This window comes from Ranitomeya imitator, chromosome 7, assembly GCF_032444005.1.
Source record: "Ranitomeya imitator isolate aRanImi1 chromosome 7, aRanImi1.pri, whole genome shotgun sequence".
Taxonomy (NCBI): domain Eukaryota; kingdom Metazoa; phylum Chordata; class Amphibia; order Anura; family Dendrobatidae; genus Ranitomeya; species Ranitomeya imitator.
The window spans coordinates 137,861,033-137,883,982 of NC_091288.1; the positions used below are offsets into that span (position 1 = coordinate 137,861,033).

At 45.0% G+C, this 22,950-nt stretch overlaps 1 protein-coding gene and 1 pseudogene across 2 annotated transcripts in view; both read right to left on the reverse strand.

Moving 5' to 3' along the window:
- The window catches only part of GLS (glutaminase), a 618,398-nt gene that overhangs the window by 522,793 nt on the left and 72,655 nt on the right, over positions 1-22,950 (reverse strand). The window lies entirely within an intron of this gene.
- Positions 19,221-21,675, reverse strand: LOC138645753 (serine/arginine-rich splicing factor 9 pseudogene; annotated as a pseudogene).

Consider the following 22,950-nt stretch of genomic DNA (forward strand, 5'->3'; position numbering starts at 1 on the left):
GTTTGCGGCCCTCGAGGAATGCAGTTTGACACCCCTGATATAGATTAGATAGATAGATAGATAGATAGATAGATAGATCTACTATATAATTGTCTAAGGGTCACTTCCGTCTTTCTGTCTGTCTGTCACAGATATTCATTGGTCGCGGCCTCTGTCTGTCATGGAATCCAAGTCGCTGATTGGTCTCACCAGCTGCCTGTCATGGCTGCCGCAACCAATCAGCGACGGCCACAGTCCGATTAGTCCCTCCCTACTCCCCTGCAGTCAGTACCCGGCGCCCGCTCCATACTCCCCGCAGTCACCGCTCACACAGGGTTAATGCCAGCAGTAACGGACTGCGTTATGCCACGGGTAACGCACTCCGTTACCGCCGCTATAAACCCTGTGTGACCAAGTTTTTACTATTGATGCTGCCTATGCAGCGTCAATAGTAAAAGCATCTAATGTTAAAAATAATTAAAAAAAAAAAACATTATATACTCACCGTCCGCCGCCTTTCCAGCTCCTCGCGACGCTCCGGTAACTGTTATGAAAGGCAATTCAGTATCACAATGGACATGGAGGTCAGAGCACATACAGTGATCTGACAATAACCCAAAATAATAGAATGAGCTCTGAGACGTGGGAACTCTGCAGACCGCAATCCCTGATCCTCTCCAAACACAACTAGAGGCAGCCGTGGATTGCGCCTAACGCTCCCTATGCAACTCGGCACAGCCTGAGAAACTAACTAGCCTGAAGATAGAAAAAATAAGCCTACCTTGCCTCAGAAATACCCCAAAGGAAAAGGCAGCCCCCCACATATAATGACTGTGAGTAAAAGATAACCTTGCGGTCTACACAAAACCCTAAAGAAAACCATGCAAAGGGGCAAAAAGACCCTCCGTACCGAACTAACGGCACGGAGGTACACCCTTTGCGTCCCAGAGCTTCCAGCAAAACAAATAGACAAGCTGGACAGAAAAAATAGCAACAAATAGCAAAGAAGCACTTAGCTATGCAGAGCAGCAGGCCACAGGAATGATCCAGAGAAACACAAGTCCAACACTGGAACATAGACAGGAAGCATGAATCAAAGCATTAGGTGGGGTTAAGTAGAGAAGCACCTAACAACCTCACCAGATCACCTGAGGGAGGAAACTCAGAAGCAGCAGTACCAGTTTCCTCCACAAACGGAAGCTCCCAGAGAGAATCAGCCGAAGTACCACTTGTGACCACAGGAGGGAGCTCTGCCACAGAATTCACAACAGTACCCCCCCTTGAGGAGGGGTCACCGAACCCTCACCAGAGCCCCCAGGCCGACCAGGATGAGCCACATGAAAGGCACGAACCAGATCGGGAGCATGGACATCAGAGGCAAAAACCCAGGAATTATCCTCCTGAGCATAACCCTTCCATTTAACCAGATACTGGAGTTTCCGTCTAGAAACACGAGAATCCAAAATCTTCTCCACAATATACTCCAATTCCCCCTCCACCAAAACCGGGGCAGGAGGGTCAACAGATGGAACCATAGGTGCCACGTATCTCCGCAACAATGACCTATGGAAGACGTTATGTATGAAAAAAGAATCTGGGAGGGTCAGACGAAAAGACACAGGATTAATAACCTCAGAAATCCTATAAGGACCAATGAAACGAGGTTTAAACTTCGGAGAGGAAACCTTCATAGGAATATGACGAGAAGATAACCAAACCAGATCCCCAACACGAAGTCGGGGACCCACACGGCGTCTGCGATTAGCGAAACGTTGAGCCTTCTCCTGGGACAAGGTCAAATTGTCCACTACATGAGTCCAAATCTGCTGCAACCTGTCCACCACAGTATCCACACCAGGACAGTCCGAAGACTCAACCTGTCCTGAAGAGAAACGAGGATGGAACCCAGAATTGCAGAAAAATGGCGAAACCAAGGTAGCCGAGCTGGCCTGATTATTAAGGGCGAACTCAGCCAAAGGCAAAAAGGACACCCAGTCATCCTGATCGGCAGAAACAAAGCATCTCAGATTGGTTCGTTCGGTCTGGCCATTAGTCTGAGGACGAAAAGCCGAGGAAAAAGACAAGTCAATGCCCATCCTACCACAAAAGGCTCGCCAAAACCTCGAAACAAATTGGGAACCTCTGTCAGAAACGATATTCTCTGGAATGCCATGCAAACGAACCACATGCTGGAAGAACAATGGCACCAAATCAGAGGAGGAAGGCAACTTGGACAAGGGTACCAGATGGACCATCTTAGAAAAGCGATCACAGACCACCCAAATGACTGACATCTTTTGAGAGACGGGAAGATCTGAAATAAAATCCATAGAGATATGTGTCCAAGGTCTCTTCGGGACCGGCAAGGGCAAAAGCAACCCACTGGCATGAGAACAGCAGGGCTTAGCCCGAGCACAAATCCCACAGGACTGCACAAAAGAACGCACATCCCGCGACAGAGACGGCCACCAAAAGGATCTAGCCACTAACTCTCTGGTACCAAAGATTCCAGGATGACCAGCCAACACCGAACAATGAACCTCAGAGATCACTTTATTTGTCCACCTATCCGGGACAAACAGTTTCTCCGCTGGACAACGATCAGGTTTATTAGCCTGAAATTTTTGCAGCACCCGCCGCAAATCAGGGGAGATGGCAGACACAATTACTCCTTCCTTGAGGATACCCGCCAGCTCGGATAAACCCGGAGAGTCGGGCACAAAACTCCTAGACAGAGCATCCGCCTTCACATTTTTAGAGCCCAGAAGGTACGAAATCACAAAGTCAAAACGGGCAAAAAACAGCGACCAACGAGCCTGTCTAGGATTCAAACGCTTAGCAGACTCGAGATAAGTCAGGTTCTTATGATCAGTCAATACCACCACGCGATGCTTAGCTCCTTCAAGCCAATGACGCCACTCCTCGAATGCCCACTTCATGGCCAGCAACTCTCGGTTGCCCACATCATAATTCCGCTCAGCAGGCGAAAACTTCCTGGAAAAAAAGCGCATGGTTTCATCACTGAACAATCAGAACCTCTCTGCGACAAAACAGCCCCTGCTCCAATCTCAGAAGCATCAACCTCGACCTGGAACGGAAGAGAAACATCAGGTTGACACAACACAGGGGCAGAAGAAAAACAACGCTTCAACTCTTGAAAAGCTTCCACAGCAGCAGAAGACCTATTGACCAAATCAGCACCCTTCTTGGTCAAATCGGTCAATGGTTTGGCAATACTAGAAAAATTGCAGATGAAGCGACGATAAAAATTAGCAAAGCCCAGGAACTTTTGCAGACTTTTCAGAGATGTCGGCTGAGTCCAATCATGGATGGCTTGGACCTTAACAGGATCCATCTCGAAAGTAGAAGGGGAACAGATGAACCCCAAAAATGAAACCTTCTGCACACCAAAGAGACACTTTGATCCCTTCACAAACAAAGAGTTAGCACGCAGGACCTGAAAAACCGTTCTGACCTGCTTCACATGAGACTCCCAATCATCCGAGAAGATCAAAATGTCATCCAAGTACACAATCAGGAATTTATCCAGGTACTCTCGGAAGATGTCATGCATAAAGGACTGAAACACTGATGGAGCATTGGCAAGTCCGAATGGCATCACTAGATACTCAAAATGACCCTCGGGAGTATTAAATGCAGTTTTCCATTCATCGCCTCGCCTGATTCGCACCAGATTATACGCACCACGAAGATCAATCTTGGTGAACCAACTAGCCCCCTTAATCCGAGCAAACAAATCAGATAACAAAGGCAAGGGGTACTGAAATTTAACAGTGATCTTATTAAGAAGGCGATAATCTATACAAGGTCTCAGCGAACCATCCTTTTTGGCTACAAAAAAGAACCCTGCTCCTAATGGCGACGATGATGGGCGAATATGCCCCTTCTCCAGGGATTCCTTCACATAACTGCGCATAGCGGTGTGCTCAGGCACGGATAAATTAAACAGTCGACCTTTTGGGAATTTACCACCAGGAATCAAATTGATAGCACAATCACAATCCCTATGCGGAGGTAGGGCATCGGACTTGGGCTCATCAAATACATCCCGGTAATCAGACAAGAACTCTGGAACCTCAGAAGGGGTGGATGACGAAATTGACAAAAATGGAACATCACCATGTACCCCCTGACAACCCCAGCTGGACACCGACATGGATTTCCAATCCAATACTGGATTATGGGCTTGTAGCCATGGCAACCCCAACACGACCACATCATGCAGATTATGCAACACCAGAAAGCGAATATCCTCCTGATGTCCAGGAGCCATGCACATGGTCAGCTGGGTCCAGTATTGAGGCTTATTCTTGGCCAAAGGCGTAGCATCAATACCTCTCAATGGAATAGGACACTGCAAGGGCTCCAAGAAAAACCCACAACGCTTAGCATATTCCAAGTCCATCAAATTCAGAGCAGCGCCTGAATCCACAAACGCCATGACAGAATATGATGACAAAGAGCAGATCAAGGTAACAGACAGAAGAAATTTTGACTGTACCGTACCAATGGTGGCAGACCTAGCGAACCGCTTAGTGCGCTTAGGACAATCAGAGATAGCATGAGTGGAATCACCACAGTAGAAACACAGCCCATTCAGACGTCTGTGTTCTTGCCGTTCAACTCTGGTCAAAGTCCTATCGCACTGCATAGGCTCAGGTTTAAGCTCAGGTAATACCGCCAAATGGTGCACAGATTTACGCTCACGCAGGCGTCGACCGATCTGAATAGCCAAAGACATAGACTCATTCAAACCAGCAGGCATAGGAAATCCCACCATGACATCCTTAAGGGCTTCAGAGAGACCCTTTCTGAACATAGCTGCCAGCGCAGATTCATTCCATTGAGTGAGCACTGACCATTTTCTAAATTTCTGGCAATATACCTCTATCTCATCCTGACCCTGACAAAGAGCCAGCAAATTCCTTTCTGCCTGATCCACTGAATTAGGCTCATCGTACAGCAATCCGAGCGCCAGGAAAAACGCATTGATATTACTCAATGCAGGATCTCCTGGCGCAAGAGAAAATGCCCAGTCCTGAGGGTCGCCGTGCAAAAAAGAAATAATAATCAAAACCTGTTGAACTGGATCATCAGAGGAACGAGGTTTCAAGGCCAGAAATAACTTACAATTATTTTTGAAACTCAGAAACTTAGTTCTATCTCCAAAAAACAAATCAGGAATAGGAATTCTTGGTTCTAACATAGATTTCTGATCAATAGTGTCTTGAATCTTTTGTACTCTTGCCGAGAGCTGATCCACAAATGAAGACAGACTTCTAATGTCCATCGCTACACCTGTGTACTGAACCACCCAAATGTCTAGGGGAAAAAAAAGACAAAACACAAAGCCAAGAAAAAAAAATGGTCTCAGAACTTCTTTTTTCCCTCTATTGAGAATCATTAGTACTTTTGGCTTCCTGTACTGTTATGAAAGGCAATTCAGTATCACAATGGACATGGAGGTCAGAGCACATACAGTGATCTGACAATAACCCAAAATAATAGAACGAGCTCTGAGACGTGGGAACTCTGCAGACCGCAATCCCTGATCCTCTCCAAACACAACTAGAGGCAGCCGTGGATTGCGCCTAACGCTCCCTATGCAACTCGGCACAGCCTGAGAAACTAACTAGCCTGAAGATAGAAAAAATAAGCCTACCTTGCCTCAGAGAAATACCCCAAAGGAAAAGGCAGCCCCCCACATATAATGACTGTGAGTAAGATGAAAAGACAAACGTAGGGATGAAATAGATTCAGCAAAGTGAGGCCCGATATTCTAGACAGAACGAGGATAGGAAAGATAACTTTGCGGTCTACACAAAATCCTAAAGAAAACCACGCAAAGGGGCAAAAAGACCCTCCGTACCGAACTAACGGCACGGAGGTACACCCTTTGCGTCCCAGAGCTTCCAGCAAAACAAATAGACAAGCTGGACAGAAAAAATAGCAACAAATAGCAAAGAAGCACTTAGCTATGCAGAGCAGCAGGCCACAGGAATGATCCAGAGAAACACAAGTCCAACACTGGAACATAGACAGGAAGCATGAATCAAAGCATTAGGTGGGGTTAAGTAGAGAAGCACCTAACGACCTCACCAGATCACCTGAGGGAGGAAACTCAGAAGCAGCAGTACCAGTTTCCTCCACAAACGGAAGCTCCCAGAGAGAATCAGCCGAAGTACCACTTGTGACCACAGGAGGGAGCTCTGCCACAGAATTCACAACAGGTAACCGCTCCATGCAAGCGGCAGTTTCCAGTGGCAAGGATGATATGCGACAAGGACCTGCCATGACGTCACGGTCATGTGACCGTGACCTTATCACAGGTCCTGCGCGCCTGCGCGAGAAGGACCTGCCATGACATCACGGTCATGTGACCGTGATGTAAATCACGGGTCCTGCGCTACCAACCCTGGGATCGGAAGCTGCCGAGTGCACCGCACACAGGCGACATGACTACAAGGGCTCCTTCGGAAGTTGAGTATATGTTTATTTTTTAACCTGTGACATATGTGGCTGGGCAATTTATTAGGTGACTGGCCAATATACTACGTGGCTCTGTGCTGTATACTACGTCACTGGGCAATATACTACGTGGCTGGGCAATATACTACGTGACTGGACAATATACTACGTGGCTGGGCAATATACTACATGGACTGTGCAATATACTACGTGGACTGTGCAATATACTACGTGGACATGCATATTCTAGAATACCCGATGCGTTAGAATCGGGCCACCATCTAGTATATATATATATATATATATATATATATATATATATATATATATATATATATATATATATATATATATATATATATATATATATATATATTACCTCTGAAATCGCAGTAATCGCAACAACCCAAAGAATAAAGTCATCTAATCACTTATACCACACGATGCATGGCGTAAAAGATAAGTAAAACCAATTCTTCACATGCTGTTGATTTGATCATTCTGACTTCCAAAGATCGCACTAAGCCTCAGTGCACATTTATCTTGTGCAATGAGCTGAGCTCTTACACCAGGGATTTCCATATACCGGTATATCTCTGAAATGCGTGATTCAGACAGAACCCCAGGTGCAAGATACCCTATAATGAAGCAGATAGGGTCACTATGAATGCTGTCTGGCCTATGATTCAGAGAGGTCTGTCTTTTTAGACCTGCATAGAATTCTCTATAAAATTCTGTGACACATCCGTGGTGTCAATATATTCTGGTACCTCAGGGGCTCTGGCAATGTAACATAGCACCCTCGAACCATTCCAGCAAAATCTGAACCCCAACATAGCACTTCTTCCCTTCTGAGTTTTGCAATGTGCCTCAAAAGTAGTTTTCAACCACATGAGGGTATCTGTGAACTCAAGAGACATTTCAAAATAAATTTTGATGTCCAATTTCTCTGCAACCTCTGTGAAAATGAAAAATTATGGGCCTCAAAAAAACATTTTTGTGGGGGGAAAAAAATCTAATTTTGTGATTTTCACAGCTTAACCCCTTCATGACCCAGCCTATTTTGACCTTAATGACCTGGCCGTTTCTTGCAATTCTGATTAGTGTCCCTTTATGAGGCAATAACTCAGGAACGCTTCAACGGATCCTAGCGGTTCTGAGAGTGTTTTTTCGTGACATATTGGGCTTCATGTTAGTGGTAAATTTAGGTCAATAAATTCTGTGTTTATTTGTGATAAAAACGGAAATTTGGCGAAAATTTTGAAAATTTCGCAATTTTCACATTTTGAATTTTTATTCTGTTAAACCAGAGAGTTATGTGACACAAAATAGTTAATAAATAACATTTCCCACACATCTACTTTACATCAGCACAATTTTGGAAACAAAATTGTTTTTTTGCTAGGAAGTTATAAGGGTTAAAATTTGACCAGCGATTTCTCAATTTTACAACGAAATTTACAAAACCATTTTTTTTAGGGATCACCTCACATTTGAAGTCAGTTTGAGGGGTCTATATGGCTGAAAATACCCAAAAGTGACACCGTTCTAAAAACTGCACCCCTCAAGGTACTCAAAACCACATTCCAGAAGTTTATTAACCCTTCAGGTGCTTCACAGCAGCAGAAGCAACATGGAAGGAAAAAATGAACATTTAACTTTTTAGTCACAAAAATGATCTTTTAGCAACAATTTTTTTATTTTCCCAATGGTAAAAGGAGAAACTGAACCACGAAAGTTGTTGTTCAATTTGTCCTGAGTACGCTGATACCTCTCATGTGGGGGTAAACCACTGTTTGGGCGCACGGCAGGGCTTGGAAGGGAAGGAGCGCCATTTGACTTTTTGAATGAAAAATTGGCTCCACTCTTTAGCGGACACCATGTCACGTTTGGAGAGCCCCCGTGTGCCTAAAAATTGGAGCTCCCCCACAAGTGACCCCATTTTGGAAACTAGACGCCCCAAGGAACTTATATAGATGCATAGTGAGCACTTTAAACCCTCAGGTGCTTCACAAATTGATCCGTAAAAATGAAAAAGTACTTTTTTTTCACAAAAAAAATTTCTTTTCGCCTCAATTTTTTCATTTTTACATGGGCAATAGGATAAAATGGATCCTAAAATGTATTGGGCAATTTCTCCCGAGTACGCCGATACCTCATATGTGGGGGTAAACCACTGTTTGGGCACACGACAGGGCTCGGAAGGGAAGGCGCGCCTTTTGACTTTTTGAATGGAAAATTAGCTCCAATTGTTAGCGGACACCATGTCGCGTTTGGAGAGCCCCTGTGTGCCTAAGCATTGGAGCTCCCCCACAAGTGACCCCATTTTAGAAACTAGACCCCCCAAGGAACTTATCTAGATGCATACTGAGCACTTTAAACCCCCAGGTGCTTCACAGAAGTTTATAACGCAGAGCCATGAAAATAAAAAATAATTTTTCTTTCCTCAAAAATGATTTTTTTAGCCTGGAATTTCCTATTTTGCCAAGGGTAATAGGAGAAATTGGACCACAAATGTTGCTGTCCAGTTTGTCCTGAGTACGCAGATACCCCATATGTGGGGGTAAACCACTGTTTGGGCGCACGGCAGGGCTCGAAAGGGAAGGCACGCCATTTGGCTTTTTAAATGGAAAATTAGCTCCAATCATTAGCGGACACCATGTCGCGTTTGGAGAGCCCCTGTGTGCATAAACATTTGAGATCCCCCACAAATGACCCCATTTTGGAAACTAGACCCCCAAAGGAACTAATCTAGATGTGTGGTGAGCACTTTGAAACCTCAAGTGCTTCACAGAAGTTTATAACGCAGAGCCATGAAAATAAAAAAAATACATTTCTTTTCTCAAAAATGATTTTTTTAGCCCGCAATTTTTTATTTTCCCAAGGGTAACAGGAGAAATTTGACCCCAAAAGTTGTTGTCCAGTTTCTCCTGAGTACCCTGATACCCCATATGTGGGGGGTAAACCACTGTTTGGGCACATGCCGGGGCTCAGAAGTGAAGTAGTGACGTTTTGAAATGCAGACTTTGATGGAATGCTCTGCGGGCGTCACGTTGCGTTTGCAGAGCCCCTGATGTGGCTAAACAGTAGAAACCCCCCACAAGTGACCCCATTTTGGAAACTAGACCCCGAAAGGAGCTTATCTAGATGTGAGGTGAGCACTTTGAACCCCCAAGTGCTTCACAGAAGTTTATAACGCAGAGCCGTGAAAATAATAAATAACTTTTCTTTCCTCAAAAATAATTATTTAGCCAATAATTTTTTAATTTTCCCAAGGGTAACAAGAGAAATTTGACCCCAATATTTGTTGTCCAGTTTCTCCTGCGTACGGTTATACCCCATATGTGGGGGTAAACTACTGTTTGGGCACATGCCGGGGCTCGGAAGTAAAGTAATGACGTTTTGAAATGCAGACTTTGATGGAATGCTCTACGGGCGTCACGTTGCGTTTGCAGAGCCCCTGATGTGGCTAAACAGTAGAAACCCCCCACAAGTGACCCCATTTTGGAAACTAGACCCCCCAAGGAACTTATCTAGATATGTGGTGAGCACTTTGAACCCCCAAGTGCTTCACAGACGTTTACAACGCAGAGCCGTGAAAATAAAAAATCATTTTTCTTTCCTCAAAAATGATGTTTTAGCAAGCAATTTTTTATTTTCTCAAGGGTAACAGGAGAAATTGGACCCCAATAATTGTTGCGCAGTTTGTCCTGAGTATGCTGGTACCCCATATGTGGGGGTAAACCACTGTTTGGGCACACGTCGGGGCTCGGAAGTGAGGGAGCACCATTTGACTTTTTTAATACAAGATTGGCTGGAATCAATGGTGGCGCCATGTTGCGTTTGGAGACCCCCTGATGTGCCTAAACAGTGGAAACCCCTCAATTCTAACTCCAACACTAACCCCAACACACCACTAACCACAACCCTAACCTCAACACACCCCTAACCACAACCCTAACCCCAACACACCCCTAACCCTAACCACAGCCCTAATTCCAACCCAACCCTAAGGCTATGTGCCCACGTTGCGGATATGTGTGAGATTTTTCAGCACCATTTTTGAAAAATCCGCGGGTAAAAGGCACTGCGTTTTACCTGCGGATTTACCGCAAATTGCCAGTGTTTTTTGTGCGGATTTCACCTGCGGATTCCTATTGAGGAACAGGTGTAAAACGCTGCGGAATCCGCACAAAGAATTGACATGCTCCGGAAAATACAACGCAGCGTTTCCGCATGGTATTTTCCGCACCATGGGCACAGCGGATTTGGTTTTCCATAGGTTTACATGGTACTGTAAACCTGATGGAACACTGCTGCCAAATCCGCACCGTGTGCACATAGCCTAATTCTAAAGGTATGTGCACACGCTGCGGAAAACGCTGCAGATCCGCAGCAGTTTCCCATGAGTTTACAGTTCAATGTAAACCTATGGGAAACAAAAACCGCTGTACACATGCTGCGGAAAAACTGCACGGAAACGCAGCGGTTTACATTCTGCAGCATGTCACTTCTTTCTGCGGATTCCGCAGCGGTTTTACAACTGCTCCAATAGAAAATCGCAGTTGTAAAACCGCAGTGAAATGCGCAGAAAAACCGCAGTAAGGCTACGTTCAGACTAGCGTTGTGCTAGTGTGCGTCGCGTTAGCGTCGGGCGACGCAGCGGCGACGCACGCGTCATGCGCCCCTATGTTTAACATGGGGAACGCATGCGTTTTTGTTTGTTGCGTTTTGCGACGCGTGCGTCTTTTTTGCCGCTAGCGTCGGACCAAGAAAACGCAACAAGTTGCATTTTTCTTGCGTCCGATTTTCGGCAAAAAACGACGCACGCGTCGCAAAACGCAGCGTTTTTGCGTGCGTTTTGCCGCGTTTTTCGGTGCGTTGTGCGTTGCGTCGCCGACGCAGCGGCGCACAGCGCTAGTCTAAACGTAGCCTAAATCCACGATAAATCCACAGCGGTTTAGCACTGCGGATTTATCAAATCCGCTGTGGAAAAATCCGCAGAGGACCAGAATACGTGTGCACATACCGTACCCTAACCCTAACCCTAGTTCTAACTCAAACCTTAGTGGAAAAAAAAAAAAAATCTTTATTTTATTATTGTCCCTACCTATGGGGGTGACAAAGGGAAGGGGGTCATTTACTGTTTTTTTTTATATTTTGATCACTGTGAGGTTTTATCACAGTGATCAAATTTCACATTGGAACGAATCTGCCGGCCGGCAGATTCGCCGGGCGCACTGTGCATGCGCCCGCCATTTTGGAAGATGGCGGCGCCCAGGAAAGAAGACGGACGGACCCCGGGAGGCTCGGTAAGTATGATGGTGTGTGGGGGGGGGGAGCACGGGGGGTGGATCGGAGCATGGGGGGGTGGATCGGAGCATGGGGGGGTGGATCGGAATACGGGGGGTGGATTGGAGCGCGGGGGGTGGATTGGAGCACGGGGGAGTGGATCGGAGTGCGGGGGGTGGATCGGAGTGCAGGGGAGTTGGATTGGAGCACGGGGGTGGGATTGGAGCACGGGAGGAGCGGACAGGAGGACGGGAGCGGACCACAGATCGGTGGCTTTGGGGGGGGCGATCGGTGGGGTGGGGGCACATCAGTGTTTCCAGCAATGGCCGATGATATTGCAGCATCGGCCATGGCTGTATTGTAATATTTCACCAGTTTTTTAGGTGAAATACTACAAATCGCTCTGATTGGCAGTTTCAGAGCGATCTGTTATGATCTGGTGATTTAGGAACAACATGAGACAAGCTCTGAAGGAGGTGGTATCTGTACTGACCGCAGACCCTGAACCTAGCAGCGCAACTAGAAATAGCCGTGGGGGGTACCTGAGGCTCCCTAGACCCCTCGGCACAGCCTAAGATCTAACTTCCCCTAACGATGGAAACAGGAAACCTATCTTGCCTCAGAGAAAATCCCCAAAGGAAAGATAGCCCCCCACAAATATTGACGGTGAGAGGAGGGGAAAATAACATACGCAGAGATGAAATCAGATTTTAGCATAGGAGGCCAGTCTAGCTTGATAGGACAGGAAAGGATACTGTGCGGTCAGTATAAAAACTACAAAACAATCCACACAGAGTTTACAAAATCTCCACACCTGACTAAAGGTGTGGAGGGTAAATCTGCTTCCCAGAGCTTCCAGCTAACAGAAAAAATCCATAATGACAAGCTGGACAAAAATAGAATGCACAGAACAATAAGTCCACAACATGTGGACTGAAATGAGCAAAGCCAGAACTTATCTTTGCAGAACTGGTCAGGAAACCAGGAGAATCCAAGCAGAGATGTGAATCCAGCCAGAGAACATTGACAAGTGGCACAGGCTGAAGACTAGAGCCAGGTTAAATAGCAGAGCCAGGAGAGACGATTAGTCATCTTGTCATGTTTAGGTATTTTCTGTCACAGAGGCACCCCAAAAGTCACTTCAAATGTGATGTGGTCTCTAGAAAAATGGTTTTGCAAATTTTGTTGGAAAAATTAGAAATTGCTGATCAATTTTTAACCCTGCTAACTTCCTAGCCAAAAAAATATGTTTAAAGAATTATGCAAATGTAAATTTGACCTTTGGGAAATGTTATTTATTCACTAATTTGTGTCATACAACTCCCTTGTTTAAGGACATAAGAATTAGCCGTTTGAAAATTGCAATGATTTCTAAGTTTCTGCCAAATTTCTGATATTTTAACAAATAAATGCAAAGTCATATTGAACAAATGTTACCACTATCATGAAGTACGATGTGTCAAGAGAAAAGATTCTCAGAATCAGTGAGATCCATTGAAGCGTTCCAGTTATTAACACAAATATACACTAGTTAAAATTGTAAAATTTGGCCTGGGACCATGAAGGTGAAAATGGGCCTTGGGGGATAAAGGGGTTAAACATTATACAGTTACCAGAGAAAGTTTTCCACCATTGCTTAACCCCTTTACCCCCAAGGGTGGTTTGCACGCCAATGACCAGGCCAATTTTTACAATTCTGACCACTGTCTCTTTATGCGTTTATAACTCTGGAACGCTTCAACGGATCCTGGTGATTCTGACATTGTTTTCTCGTGACATATTGTACTTCATGATAGTGGTAAAATTTCTTTGATTTTACCTGCGTTTGTGAAAAAAACGGAAATTTGGCATAAATTTGGAAAATTTCGCAATTTTCCAACTTTAAATTTTCATTCCCTTAAATCACAGATAATATGTCACACAAAATACTTAATAAGTAACATATCCCACATGTCTACTTTACAACAGCACAATTTTGGAACGAATATTTTTTTTTGTTAGGGAGTTATAAGGGTTAAAAGTTGACCAGCAATTTCTCATTTTTACAACATTATTTTTTTGGGGGGACCACATCTCATTTGAAGTCACTTTGAGGGGTCTATATGATAGAAAATACCCAAGTGTGACACCATTCTAAAAACTGCACCCCTCAAGGTGCTCAAAACCACATTCAAGAAGTTTATTAACCCTTCAGGTGTTTCACATGAATTTTTGGAATGTTTAAATAAAAATGAACATTTAACTTTTGTTCACAAAAAATTTACTTCAGCTCCAATGTGTTTTATTTTACCAAGGGTAACAGGAGAAAATGGACCCCAAAAGTTGTACAATTTCTCCTGAGTATGCCGATACCTCATATGTGGGGGTAAACCACTGTTTGGGCGCATGACAGAGCTCGGAAGCGAAGGAGGGCAATTTGACTTTTCAATGCAAAATTGACAGGAATTGAGATGGGACGCCATGTCGCGCTTGGAGAGCCCCTGATGTGCCTAAACAGTGGAAACCCCCCAATTATAACTGAAACCCTAATCCAAACACACCCCTAACCCTAATCCCAACGGTAACCCTAACCACACCTCTAACCCAGACACACCCCTAACCCTAATCCCAACCCTATTCCCAACCGTAAATGTAACCCTAACCCTAACTTTAGCCCCAACCCTAACTGTAGCCTTAACCCTAGCCCTGACCCTAGCTCTAACCCTAGCCGGAAAATGGAAATAAATACATTTTTTTTAATTTTTCCCTAACTAAGGGGGTGATGAAGGGGGGTTTGATTTACTTTTATAGCGGGTTTTTTAGCGGATTTTTATGATTGGCAGCCGTCACACACTGAAAGACGCTTTTTATTGCAAAAAATATTTTTTGCATTACCACATTTTGAGAGCTATAATTTTTTGCATATTTGAGTCCACAGAGTCATGTTAGGTCTTGTTTTTTGCGGGACGAGTTGACGTTTTTATTGGTAACATTTTCGGGCACGTAACATTTTTTGATCGCTTTTTATTCCGATTTTTGTGAGGCAGAATGACCAAAAACCAGCTATTCATGAATTTCTTTTGGGGGAGGAGTTTATACCGTTCCGCGTTTGGTAAATTGGATAAAGCAGTTTTATTCTTCGGGTCAGTACGATTACAGCGACACCTCATTTATATCATTTTTTTATGTTTTGGCGCTTTTACACGATAAAAACTATTTTACAGAAAAAAATAATTATTTTTGCATCCCTTTATTCTGAGGACTATAACTTTTTTATTTTTTCGCTGATGATGCTGTGTGGCGGCTCGTTTTTTGCGGGACAAGATGACGTTTTCAGTGGTACCATAGTTATTTATATCTGTCTTTTTGATCGCGTGTTATTCAACTTTTTATTCGGCGGTATGATAATAAAGCGTTGTTTTTTGCCTCTTTTTTTTTACGGTGTTTACTGAAGGGGTTAACTAGTGATATAGTTTTATAGGTGGGGTCGTTACGACACGGCGATACTAAATGTGTGTACTTTTATTGTTTTTTTTTTATTTAGATAAAGAAATGTATTTATGGGAATAATTTTTTTTTTTTTTTTCATTATTTAGGATTTTTTTTTATTTTTTTTTTCTTGTACACATTTGGAAATTTTTTTTTTAACTTTTTTACTTTGTCCCAGGTGGGGACATCACAGATCGGTGATCTGACAGTTTGCACAGCACTCTGTCAGATCACCGATCTGACTTACAGTGCTGCAGCCTTACCAAGCGCCTGCTCTGAGCAGGCACTTGGAAGCCACCTCCCTCCCTGCAGGACCCGGATGCCGCGGCCATCTTGGATCCAGGCCTGGAGCAGGGAGAGAGGTAAGGAGACCCTCGCAGCAACGCGATCACATCGCGTTGCTGCGGGGGGCTCAGGGAAGCACGCAGGGAGCCCCCTCCCTGCGCGACGCTTCCCTATACCGCCGGCACACCGCGATTATGTCTGATCGCGGTGTGCCGGGGGCGGTCCGTGACCGCTCGTGGCACATTGTGCCGGATGTCAGCTGCGATAGGCAGCTGACAACCGGCCGCGATCGGCCGCGCTCCCCCCGTGAGCGCGGCCGATCGCTATGACGTACTAGCCCGTCGAGGGTCAGATAGGCCCAGGGCACCTCGACGGTAGAGTACGTCTAAGGTCAGAGAGGGGTTAAGCAGTTGCCTGGTCAACTGCTGCTTTCAGTATCGTCTTCCCCAGATTTGCATCTGCCAAAACAAAGGTGTTGACCCTATAAAACTTTAGGCACTGATAACAGCAAGTGGCTTCTTTTCAGAGCTGCAAGGTTGATACCTGTGAAGGACGCAAGGTTGATACCTGTGAAGGACTGCCCGGAAAGCTCTGACAATCCACGCAGAGTGTTCCCTAACCCCGAATGGGGGAGCACAGGCTGAGGCACCTACCCTACAAGCCTCGCTTAAGTTGGATCCAGCAATCAATGATCACACTATAGAAAGTCAGACCTCTGCCAGAGCATACCAGGAGAACCCTAAAGCATCTAATCGGAGCTATGAGACATAGGCAGATCTGCACAGCTTCCAGCTCTACCATGGCATGTAAAAGTTTGGGCACCCCAGGTCAAAATTACGGTTATTGTGAACAGTTAAGCAAAATGAACATGAAATTATCTCTAAAAGGCCTAAAGTTAATGATGACACATTTCCTTTGTATTTTAGGCAAAAAAGTCATTTTTTTTACAAGTAAAAAATTACAAAAAGGAATGTAGGGCAATGCAAAAGTTTGGGCAGCCTTGGAGATTTGTGTGCTCAGATAACTTTGACCAAGGTTTCAGACCTTAATGTGAACCTGTCACCAGGTTCGGCCGATATGAGTTACGGCAATCGCCTTTCAGGGCTCATATACAGCATTGGTAGAAGTGCGATACAGAGGGGACTGTGTGAATGACGGAGTGACATGTCCACACAAAGCAAGACAGCTATCGTAAGAAGATGGGAGGTGCAGGACCAAGAATACGACACCCCTCAGACTGGACTGCCCTACAGGTAATATAATAAAAGTTATTTTTCTTCTCTGGTTTCACACTTGCATTGTGCAGAGCTGCGGAGGGCTGCGTACTTCCTCTGTTAAGCCCCACCCACTGCAGCACCTCTTCCATTCAGCTCAGCCTACGCTGGCATGCATCCTGCTTACCTATCGTTAACATTGGGTACACAGGACATGCGAATGTATGTGGATGCCTCCGCATGTGTAATTTGACGCTGCGCCGGCCACAACAAAATGCAATATGTTGCGTTCGGCGCAGCATCAAAACGACGCATGCGGAGGCATCTGCATACATTCGCATGGCCTGTGTACCCTATGCTATGTGCAGGACGCATACCAACGTAGACGGAGCTGAATGGAAGAGATGCGGCAGTGGGTGGGGCTTCAAAGAGGAAGTACGCAGCCCTCAGCAGCTCTGCACAACGCAAGTGTGAAACCAGCCTCTAACCAGTTAGAGCCTCACCCTTCAGCTGGCTCGCTGAGAATTAGAACATCTGCGACTTTGGGGATTCGAGGGTCAACTACCCCAACTATTATTATTATTATTATTATTATTATTATTATTATTATTATTATTATTATTGTTATAGCGCCATTTATTCCATGGCGCTTTACATGTGAGGAGGGGTATACATAAAAACAAGTACAATAATCTTAAACAATACAAGTCATAACTGGTACAGGAGGAATGAGGACCCTGCCCGCGAAGGCTCACAATCTACAAGGGATGGGTGAGAATACAGTAGGTGAGGGTAGAGATGGTCATGCAGCGGTTTGGTCGATCGGTGGTTACAACTAGTCAACTAGTGGCACCCCGCCTTTGGTGGGCACCCACAGAGAGAAGATAGCCTCAAGCTTAGGAAGCTAACAGTCCACTGAGGTCTGTGGCTTGGTGACCTCTCCAAACATCTCCATAGGAGCAGTAATGGGCAGTGGATCAAATCTGTATTCCTCCCATTGTAGCCATGATGCCAGGGCTGCTGTTCTTTATTCAGTGAGTCCATAAAGTCATGGTGCACTTTTGATCAGTCACTGAAAAGCAACAATATGATAGAAATGTGAAATCTACTCTAAATAAAAGAAAAGCAATCCCAGTTTCATACCTATTCAGTGCAGCTCGATGTGGGCTCCATTTGTTGCCCTACACACATCCATACAATAGTGAAGTTCTTGCTTGCCACAAACAGGTAAGGATGTCTGGTGTAACAGAGTGAATAACGTCTGATTCTCAGTTTTAAGTCATTAATGTCATTGATACGTTCAATGTACACATGTTGCTTCACATAACCCAAAAAATAAGTGTCTCTGGGAGTCAGATCAGGGGATCGTGGTGGCCATGGCTTGACAGAATCCCTACCTATCCACTGCGGGGAATGTTCTATCCAGAAACTCACAAACAATGGTGGCGTAGTGTGGAGGAGCGCCGTCCTGTTGAAAGATGACACCTTCTGGAAATTATGGCACTGCATACAATTCCAACATGTCAAGATATGTGTTTGCCGTAACAGACCACGCCGCGAAAAAAATGGGCCTATCATGGGGTTTCTCCACCAAACTGCCGGTTTCCTTCAACTGTTTATCCCTATTCCCATGTGGTGGCGCTTCGTTCTAAACGCTCCGATATTCACGTACCACTTTGGTCAGATTCGAATTTAGCGAGCCACAGAGCACACTGAACTATCATCTGTACCGTCCACATCTCAACTCACATGGAAAACTACACAGTTTGCATAAGCTTGTGGTTGCATGTCGTCACAGACCTGGCAGTGTATGAATCAGTAGTTTATCAGGGGCTAATCTGACTGGGGGCTCGGCAACAGCTTAAATGAGTTGGTGTTCTTTGATTGGTTCTTGTTATCTCTCTTCATGAACAGGTCTAATATGATTGGGCCAGAGAAAGGGTGCCAAAATGTAAACTATAAATAGATCCTGTGACTGGTCAAAAGTGCACCATGACATTACAGACACACTGTAGTTTCTCTGGAAATAGAGGCAGATCCTCCTTATATAGTCCAGGGCTCTTATCCAGAGCATTCTTCCACAGGTATGAGGAAAGGTGGGAAGAGGTGATCTCTCATTGTTCGTGTGTTCAATTAACCTGTATATTTAGTCTTTCAATGTTTGCAGAGCAACAAGCTATATAGACTGGTACAATAGGTAACTAAACAGGCATCCACCAAATTAACAGACACTGATTATTCAATTAACCTGTTCCTTTGTTCCCCAAGGTTAGCAAAACAATAAGCTATAGGGGCTGATACAATAGGTAATTGGCAGCCATTCAACAGATCAACAAGCATCAATTCAACCTACAAGAGTCAACATTCAGACACATATCTGCAATGGCTCATGTCCCTGGGAGTACTGAGTATTATGTGTGGCACAATTAAGAATGAATGAGGTGTCGTCTTATCCCTCTCCCATTTAATTAGCCAGACATGATAGACTTCCCATCATTCTTCTCCACTTGTCGGAGACAGTCCATAGGCATTTCTTTCAGCACAGACACGAATGCAAGAGGTTTCAACTACATGAGAATGAAACTTTGTGTATTCCAGCTTCCTCAAAACATATTCTATGTCTTGTTTGCGAATAAACTCAACAATCTACATTCCATCCTTATGTACGTAAGTGTGACGCCCAGGAGACCGGGATACCCAGCACCGGACCAATGGAGTCTGTCTCTTGAGGGGGATGTCACGGGTGGCTTGACCCGGTGCTGTGGCCTCAGGCAATGCACAGTGTAAGGGGTATCATGAGGGGACAGGCACTTACTTGATCAGCAGCAGGTTCTCCCAGCGGTGACGATCTCGATCCTGGATAGATGGCTATTGTCCAAATGAAAGACTGAGGCACTGAAACGTTTAACCAGTTTACTTTAACATAAAAGGATTTACAACCAGTCCTGTCACCGGAGTCTGTATGGGAACTCTGAGTTACTTTGACCCTGCCGGGGTCTTCGCCTCTTATTGTGCGCAATTTCTGTGTGGCCCTGCTGCTGTATGTGAACTGGCTGCCGGCCCAATCTGTCCCCTCCGGGTCCTGGTTCGACGGGCAACCCGAGTCCTTTTATCGGTTTACCCCCTCTGGGAGTACCGCTGAACTCTGTGTCTGTTGCTGCATCCGATCCTAGTGAAGCTGATATCACCTCACGTTTTTCCGGTTGCTGTATTATATATAATGAATACAGCCACGGATCCGGTATCCGTCTTTGCGCCTGTTCTGGGTAGTGATTAATGCTACCCGGTTCTCACAATGTCCTTTTTCTCTATCCCTCTTCTCTTCAGGCCGGTGATTTAGGCCTGGTAACAGTCACAGGGCTGTTAGAGATTCAACTGTATGACCTCTCACTATCAGCTCCTTGGCCCAACTGCCATTTCTTCTCTCAGACCAGAATGGATCAAGGGGAGTCTCTGGAGCTCCCCCTTCTGGCCGGAGGTGGTAGTGCAGTCTTGCTATTTTAGTATTTGTACTTACTGTCAGTAACTATTTTTGTGGCAAATACCCCTAGGGGTGCCACATAAGCATAGCAGATATTTCCAAATTCTCTCATATGATCTTTAAGATCCTGCCAACTTCCAGAAGGGGGAAGCTTTGAGGCGAGCACTCTATTTATTTCACCCCGGGACGGGTGTCCATTTCTCCTGTGGGGTTCTCTATATTCTCCCCCTGACCCACGGTTTGAACTGGGAGACTTAACATCTAACCGACGAGAACCAAACTCGTATCCATTGCGTTCAAATATGGTGTCCTCCACTCACCACGGATCCTGAAAGCTGATGAAAGCAAATGATGTAGCACCACCTACTCCACAATTCTTCAGCTCGATGGTAAGGATCTGCCCGTACATACTGAACAATTCCTCCAGCTCCTTCTCCCGCTTGAGTTTCCAGGTCTCAATGTGATCAACTACTCCTGGATTCAGGCTGCTGGAGACTGGGTTTTCATTCTAAACTACCACTGGATCCTTAATTTGACAGGCAGTTCAATTCCTTTTGGTCAAACTCAACATTCTCATAAAGGACGGATTCCTGGATATCAAATCTGAACGATTTTCAGTGCCCGGTATTCAATCCATCGAAGCTGGTACAACTCCTGTAGCTGCAGTTTACTAATGGAGGCGGTATATCCACTCTGGTCCTCTTCCCAAGGCCGAACTGGTGGGGTTGGATATGGTGGTGTCCAAAACCTGCTGTTTATGCCTCACCTATGGTCTTATGGGTCTGTGTATCTGTCTCCCTGGTTGTGGAGCCCTTGGACGGGGTCTACAAACACTAGTCTCCTGCAGCTCCCCGAATCTGTCGGACTGAGTAGAATCCCACCGCTGCCATCTAGTGTTGGGACACCAGGGTCAGTGGGTCCTCATCCACTGGCTGGTATGTCTTTAGAAAGACCACACTGACCAGGCCTCATCCCCTGAACACCCTTTTTCCTTCCCATGGGCAAAATATTAATCAGATAACACAGGGTGAGGGTAGCACAAAGGGGTGTTATTAATTGTTGGTGATCCAAAAAGTAACACTTAGTACAGTCCCAGAATACACAAGATGATGCAAATGACAGTCTCACCCATCCGCTGGCTCACTGGGAATTAGAACATCTGCGACTTCGGAGGTTCCAGAGCCAACTACCCCAACAAGTGGCACCCCGCTTTTGTAGAGCACCCAAAGAGGATGTAGCTGCAAGCTTAGGAAGCTGACAGTCTATTGAGGTATGTGGCCAGGTGACTTGTTTGTCCCAACCTGGGTTCTCCAAACGTCTCGGTAGGCTCTGGTCCCTGGGCCTACTGAATAATACATATGTCAAAATTAAGAATAAATACAGTTTTGTGACACCAGGTGATGCAAATTTGCCAGGTTTCTAAAAACCTATCCTTCTCTCACCTTGCGCAAAAAAAAGATCAGCCATGGGTTCTTCTAAGCAGTTGCCTAGCACTCCGTAAATGAAAATGGAGGTAGCTCACAAAGCAGAAAGCTATGAGAAGAAAGCAAAGTATTTTCAAGTTGCCCTTTACTTTACTTGCAAGAGACTTTGGCACTCGTGGTCCGCGCCCCCACACCATTCAGGCATGAAAGGAGACTAGGTCCCATTACCATTGATCCCCTTCTACAGCAGATTCAGCTTGAGAAAGGCATGTTCGTGCCAAAACGTTGCGAAAGTTAATCTGTCTTTCAATCGGGTCATCCTGTATTTTTTCTTTGTTGTATGGTGGTGGTATTTACCTCATTGGTCTACATTGGACAATAAATTTTCATTTGAGTGCCCAAACTTTTTTGTTATTTATTGCTAACTAATACCTTGGAGCACCACCTCGTATGCGCAGTGAGCACCCCCTATATTCTCTAGAGTATACTCGCTGCTCGGGTTTTCCCGAGCACGCTTGGGTGATCTCTGAGTATTTGTTAGTGCTCGGAGATTTAGTTTTCGTCGTCTCAGTTGCATGATTTAAGGCTGCTGGACAGCCTTAAAACAAGTGGGAATTCCCTAACAAACAGGCATTCCTCATATGTATTCAGCCTGTCTAGCAGCTGTAAATCATGCAGCTGTGGCAACAAAAACGAGATCTCCAAGCACTAACAAATCCTCGGAGACCACCCGAGCAACGAGTATACTCGTTCATCACTAGTTAAAATAGAACGATTTGGCCACAATGATCAAAGGTACGGTACAGACCAAAAGTTTGGACACCTTCTCATTTAAAGATTTTTCTGTATTTTCACGACTATGAAAATTGTACATTCACACTGAAGGCATCAAAACTGTGAATTAACACATGTGAAATTATATACCGTATATACTCGAGTATAAGCCGACCTGAGTATAAGCCGACCCCCCTAATTTTGCCACAAAAAACTGGGAAAACTTATTGACTCGAGTATAAGCCTAGGGTGGAAAATGCAGCAGCTACTCGTAAATTTCAAAAATAAAAATAGATGCTCCATACCGTTCATTATGGCCTCATAGATGCTCCTTATAAAGCTGTGCCATATATATTGCTCTGCACCGTTGATTATGGCCCCATAGATGCTCCTTATAAAGCTGTGCCATATATAATGCTCTGCACCGTTCTTTATGGCCCCATAGATGTGCCATATAATGCTGTGCCATATATAATGCTCTGCACCATTGATTATGGCCCCATAGATGCTGCTTATAAAGCTGTGCCCCATATACGGTATATTG